General features: G+C 37.3%; 1 long non-coding RNA gene across 3 annotated transcripts; it reads right to left on the reverse strand.

Moving 5' to 3' along the window:
- On the reverse strand, positions 1-2,397 carry LOC136241275 (uncharacterized). 3 transcript variants are annotated; one of them, XR_010694232.1, is made up of 5 exons: positions 2,186-2,397; positions 1,990-2,127; positions 1,348-1,762; positions 892-1,289; positions 1-763 (listed from the first exon to the last, which is right to left on the reverse strand). It is a non-coding gene; the product is annotated as an uncharacterized lncRNA (long non-coding RNA). The 3 variants fall into 3 exon arrangements; XR_010694231.1 differs by having other exon boundaries at positions 1-624; positions 690-1,289; XR_010694230.1 differs by having other exon boundaries at positions 1-1,289.
- Positions 2,398-6,346: the final 3,949 nt, after the last annotated feature.

Here is a 6,346-nt window from a genome sequence, read left to right on the forward strand (position 1 = left end):
ATGTTATTGAGAACTAATCACATTGTGGCATACACAACATGAAATATTACAATACATACAGTATATTATTAACACATCAAAATTTTTTAAAACTAGCATCTTTGTATTATGAGCACGGCATATAAATGGCTACATAATTATTGTAAAATCAGATGAAAATGTTATGTCTTGTGTGTATACTGCCATGATGATTCTGCTATTCTGTGGAAGACTGTTCCACGTGAATAAAGCTGTAGTACTTTCAGTAATAAGCTTTTGACTGGTGTTATGTTCAGGAATCAGGTGATCAGCTAGGCCACTTCCAATGCTAATCATTAAAGGAGTGTCTAAACACTTCATTGACAACTGCACTGAATATAGTCCTGATTTAAAGCTCTTTGTATCTGCCTGCATAATCGAAGCACTCTTTTGCAGAGGATTCTTGTTGTACTCTTTTTCTTGAAACAAGAGGACTGTGCAGTGACTGATTATGTTGTAATGGAGCACATTTTGAGTGTGAGTATTCAGCATATAAGCTTTGTTGATTCTTGCTGTACTCTTTTTCTGGACTGTGCAGTGACTGATGATGTTGTAATGGAGCACATTAATTGAGTGTGATTCAGCACATATGCTTTGTGGTGAGAGCTGCAATAGTGACTTAACTTTACTGTCATGCCATGAAAACTGCTGCAAGAAACACCCACTCTCACCTCAACAGTTCCCAGAGATGTTCCAATGTACAGATGATTTTTATGGCCAAGTAGTGCTGTCACACGGTGGTTACCTAAAGAAATAACAGCACATTGATCAATTCTAATATGTGGGAAAATGGATAACTTGGACTGTCAATAAAAAGTAGATGGCTATACATTATTTAGGCTATTTAATGTACACAAACAACTCTTCACAAACATGTCAATGATGTTGGAGATGCATGAGGATTACAATTTCTTTATCTCCTCTGGTTGCCTAAACCTCTGTCGTTTGCTGGATATCAACTTTACACAACATACTGATGGGATTGTGACTGTTAAACTGCAAAGTTCCAATCACATGTACTCCTGATCTATCAACTTCATCATACAGACACCATATTTCTGACAAATCCCACAGGATCAGTACCGTGTGTCACTCTGGAACATGTAACAACTGTAGGCCACTTGTAGCAGTGAATTTTCTAACCCTACACAACTAACAGTGCTCGTTTTGGCAGTGTGAATGATATAAAGTTTGTAATCAGTGGTACAGACCCACATATAATTGATAACATCAGCTATACCCATTATTCTTGGGGTATTGCCTTCGTGTATCTAAAAGTACATAACAGTATAATATTATATAGAACATGTGCAATTAAAAGTCCCTTACCCAATATCTGAGATCGCTACTTCTAAAAGTAACAATGGTAAGCTTTGAAGTAATGCCATCATCATTAACTTGAGCTACCCACACTTGAGTATGACGATTTACATATCTCCTTAACATTAGGAATGATTTGTGTTGGTAAGGAGAAACAGTGGAGGGTATTGTTGACAGTTTGGAATAGTATAGACTTTACATTTCGAGGACTAGTGGTAGTGAAGTGATGTGCATGATCGCGTGTAACTAAGCATTGGCAAACACTACCTAGCCTTTTCTATTCAAAGTGATAAACAGTCCGCAAAGAAGCTAACTCTTGTAGTTTGCTCCACTCCAATACTAGTTTCATGCTTGGCCGATCTCTGGGGTCTTGTTGCCAACAACACTTCATCATTTTTTGCACAAGGTATGGAGCAAAACTCTCCTATGAATGACAAATTCATTGATCAATCTAAACTATTACATACTCATTGAATAAAAAAGGGCAACTATGTATATCCACAAACACAATGGAGTATATCTACACCTTTTAAAATAAATCAAAAAACAACAACAACAAAAACAAATAAAATTTAATATTTATGTAGCTAAATATATAAAAATATTACAATTAAGGTGTGATGTCCCGCATGCATAGGGGTCATTCATTACCTTTGTAGGCTCTAGATCTGGTATCAGTGGTTGTTGCTTCTTGCATACCAAATACTGTGGTGGTCCTGTTTGTAATTTAAATGGCTTCAGCAGCATGACTAACGCATACAAGAACATCCCAAATGAAAACACATCAATCTATGGTGAATTAGTTAATGTACGTAGCTATACTCAAAACAGCATCACAATGAGGTACCTTGTCAGGCTGAAGATCCTGTTTCTTGATTCCATACAATCCAGGAGCAATAAATCCACATAATTATAGAGCTGTAACGTGTCTCTTATCCAGTAGCAGAAATTCTGCTAATCCCATAATTTTTTACAAGAAGAGTTGCAGATCCATGGAATAACTTACCTCCAGAAGTAGTTAGTGCAGCATCAGTTGATTTTAAGAAGCTGATTGATCAGTTTTTGTTTAACACTATGTATAGTATATGTATGTAATTAGTCTATTCAGGGCCGGATCCGGGGGGGGGAGGGGGGGGGGGGGCTTTGGGGGCTGAATCTCCCCCCTTCACTTTTAGGCTTTACTTGATCAATATGCTGAGTATTATAATGAAATTTTGTCTTAACAGAATTATATGATCACTAATAATACAAATATTCATAAAACCACCTTATAAACATCTTTCCAAGGTATTATCAGTGAATTTATGCTAAAGTTTATGCAACAAGGACCCGGATCAGTATTGGAGGTGTACAAGATCAAGATACTCTAATAGAGCAGTCACCTAACTACTCTAATAGACCATTCACTGGAAGTTGGTTCTGTTATGGAGTTTTTCCAAATCTGTCTGTACCTATACATACAATGAGGTGCATTGGTCTGTTTAAAGGGCTTCATTCATCTACTTGCGTAGTTAATATGTATGGCAATACTTAAGTACGTAATTTCCATTGAAAATGCTCTCATGCAGGTTCAATCCGCTATCTAGATCTGTAGCAAGAAACTATAAAGCAGCACCATCGCATTCCTCTAAACCTAGACATGCACGATCCAATAGTTTCCAGCCTGAATTGTTTGAAAATCAAGATTATGGTTCGTCCAATCATTGAATATGCTGCATCTGCTTGGGATCCCCACACCTTGTTGAATATAAACAAGCTAGAATCAATCCAGAGAACTGCTGCTAGATTTTGCTTTAATGACTTTTCAAGATATTCAAGTGTTACTAACATGTTGTCTTCTCTTAATCTACCATTGTTACAGGCAAGAAGAACCCAAGCTAAATTAAGTACTTTTTACAAAATAATTAACGGATATTGATTGTGCCTACAGATTGTTTGTTATTGTTATTATCTACTTTACCAGTTAGGCACAGATGATCTTACCCCTAAACTTTCAAGTTTAAGGAGTGGCTACTATCACCAACCAATGACTCTAATTGATGCATACAAATTTTCCTTTTTCCCATCAACCATCAAATTATGGAACTAACTCCCTGCTGATGTAATTAATTCCTCTACCCCTAATGAGTTTTGTAATAACTTAAGTAACTTTTATGATCACACCTGTGCGTTATAATCTTTTGATTGCTGCACAGTAATAAGGTCACTTCAACTAAATCTTTTGTTTCTCGGGCCCGACCGACCCTATATTTTTCAGCATAAAATAATTATGTTAATCACGTGATCACCTTGTAAAGAGTGATAATGCCACAAAGGAGTTGCAAATTTATCTTTAAGCTCTCAAAAAGTAAGTAACACTAAATATCTCAACATATAGCTTCCTACTCACAAGTGATACAGCAACCGTAATGTAGCTTAGCCACCGTTTGACTCGCAATATCATTCTTCAACTAGCAAAATAGCCTATTTTTATTTTTATTTTACCGACCTACCGACCTTTATTTGGCTGAATTTCGCCCGAGAAACAAAAGATTTAGTTGAAGTGGCCTAAATATAATATAATAATAATAATAAAATCGATGGTGCCAACTCTGATGTGAGATTCACGGAGATATCCAAAATTTACGGAATTCCGGAATCACGGGGAGGATAAGCGCCTCAGAGGAAATATGAGTCTCGCCTACTTGCGATTGTCGCCTCATCTCTGCAAAGATGCTTGTTGAGCTACCAGTTGAATTAATAGGCCTTATAATATCGTTTCTGTCAACTGTTCGTGACAAGATAAGACTGAGGTGCGCCTCGAGGAAGCTACGAAGTATCTGTGAAACGCCTTCATTGTGGCGCAAATTTGAATGGCCTTGTTATGAGGACCGTGATTGCGAAGAGTTGTGTTTACAGAGTGTTTTACAGTCGTACGGCGAACATGTGTAGCTACTGTCCTTCCCAGACCATGTCCCGCCCTCTAAACTAATTAAGTTACTAGACCATTGCAGGAACGTGATACAGCTAGATATACCAACGACTGAATTAGATCTTGAACAAGTGAGAAGTGTTTTGGATAACATGAAAGAACTACAGAAGCTGGACGCTAAATGGAATCGCGAGACATGGCGCCTTTTAACATTATCATTTAATAGTAACTTGAAGGAGCTCACCGTTCGAGTAAAGCCACTGGTCCACGACTTTGGTGAGCATGACGTAGATCTTGATCAATTTGTAGTTCCAATATATGCATGGGTAAAAGAATGGATGAGTAATGGATTTGTTCCACAGAATATTAATTTTGTAACTTCAGACTTTGACTGTCAATCAGTAAATGAAATGCTTCGATCATGGTCAATTTTAAATTGTAACTCACCACCTGGTCATCATGGGTTCCTCAGGTTCTACTATAATAAAAAGTATCTTGATCTTTTCCCCAATATTCCAGAAATTCAGATAGAGTTTGGTCAAACAGCTGTTCTTCCCATTGCAAAAATTAGTGACTTTGGAGTGCTTGGGTTAGATGGAGACGTTCCATGGGTGTTCCTCACCAGTTGTATGTATGGTGGTGAGACATGGTATAAGGCAGCATGTATGGAATCTGGTGATGAAGTAATAAAGTTTGTCAGTCCTCCCAGCTTGAATTATGTGGTTGATTTTGATCTGTCAGATTGTAGTCATTTACGATTACTTTCTTGTCACTTGGAACAAGTGGCCATTGCTTGTCCTAACCTTCGACGACTAAACTTGCGGTCTAATAGTTGGTGTCTGACAAGTCTACAAGGTTTACAATCAATTGCTACCTACTGTAACAACTTGCAAGGGCTCAACTTACTCGACATTTTTGAAGTAGAAGATAAGGTACAGTTTTGGAATATATTGAGTTGTATGAGACTGACCCACTTGGCAGTGGATTTATATGTGACAGAGCCAAGTACTGCTGATGAGAAAGAAAAAATGATCAACCTATATCAAAAATTAATAACTCTGATAGCAATTGAGTTACATAGCGGAATTTGGTATTGGGACAGCTCTGAAGACAATGAGCGGTCTGTTTTAATTGCTCATGTTCCATTTCTTGAATCCTGCTACATGCTTCGGATTGAGCCTATAGGTATGCAAAGTGTCTTCAATGCCTGTAAGAAATTAAAGTATCTTACTTGTCTACATGCTAGTGGAGAAATGCTTCTGACAGCGAATTGCTACAATTTACAAGAGCCATGCTTCCACTCAATAACACAAATTGACATTCCTGAAACATTTATGACTACAGTATCAGCTCATGGTGGACTGGTACATGTGTTGTTAGATGTAAATTCTGTGACCAGTAAAGGTATTACTTCTCTTATAATGAATTCTCCTAATCTTCTTACATTTCATATTTATGTGAAGTGCATTGAAGGACTTGATCAAGAAAACCTTCAACTTACTTTTAAAGAAACATTTCACAAAAAAAATTGTTTACTATGGGAGGTTACAAACTAGAGAAAGAACATTACTGTGAATATGAACAGCGCACAAACTTGCTATCCTTGTGGAGTTGTTCTTTTCATGGTGGGATTAGAGTGAGTAGTACCCCTGAAAAGACTGACATACTTACTACTGCTGACTTTGATAGCGATGCCATATAAAGATTTTGTCTTAGATTGGTAATCTTTGGGCTTTACTGTTTATCAACTGGCTATTAGTATTATTCAGTTACGTCAAGGACAATCACTTTATAGTTGTACTAAGCAGGCATGCATGCATTTTATTGTCAACTTTGCATTCTGTAGTAGTGCTGAGCGGTATACCAGAAAATACTGTTACCGCGGTATTTTCATCAAACCGTTTGACTTTCAAATATACCTGTATGAATGTATTGTGCTAAGAGGGAAGCCAGACATCAGGTCTTGGAATTTAATTAAGTTATGTGTTGATGGGTGTATCAGAAGGCCAGCCCAACAGTAAACTGTGAGGTTTCAGGTTACAACATAGTGCCAGCCTACTATTTATAACCTGTTAGCCATAAGCAACTTTTACTTGT

This window comes from Dysidea avara, chromosome 12, assembly GCF_963678975.1.
Source record: "Dysidea avara chromosome 12, odDysAvar1.4, whole genome shotgun sequence".
Classification (NCBI taxonomy): domain Eukaryota; kingdom Metazoa; phylum Porifera; class Demospongiae; order Dictyoceratida; family Dysideidae; genus Dysidea; species Dysidea avara.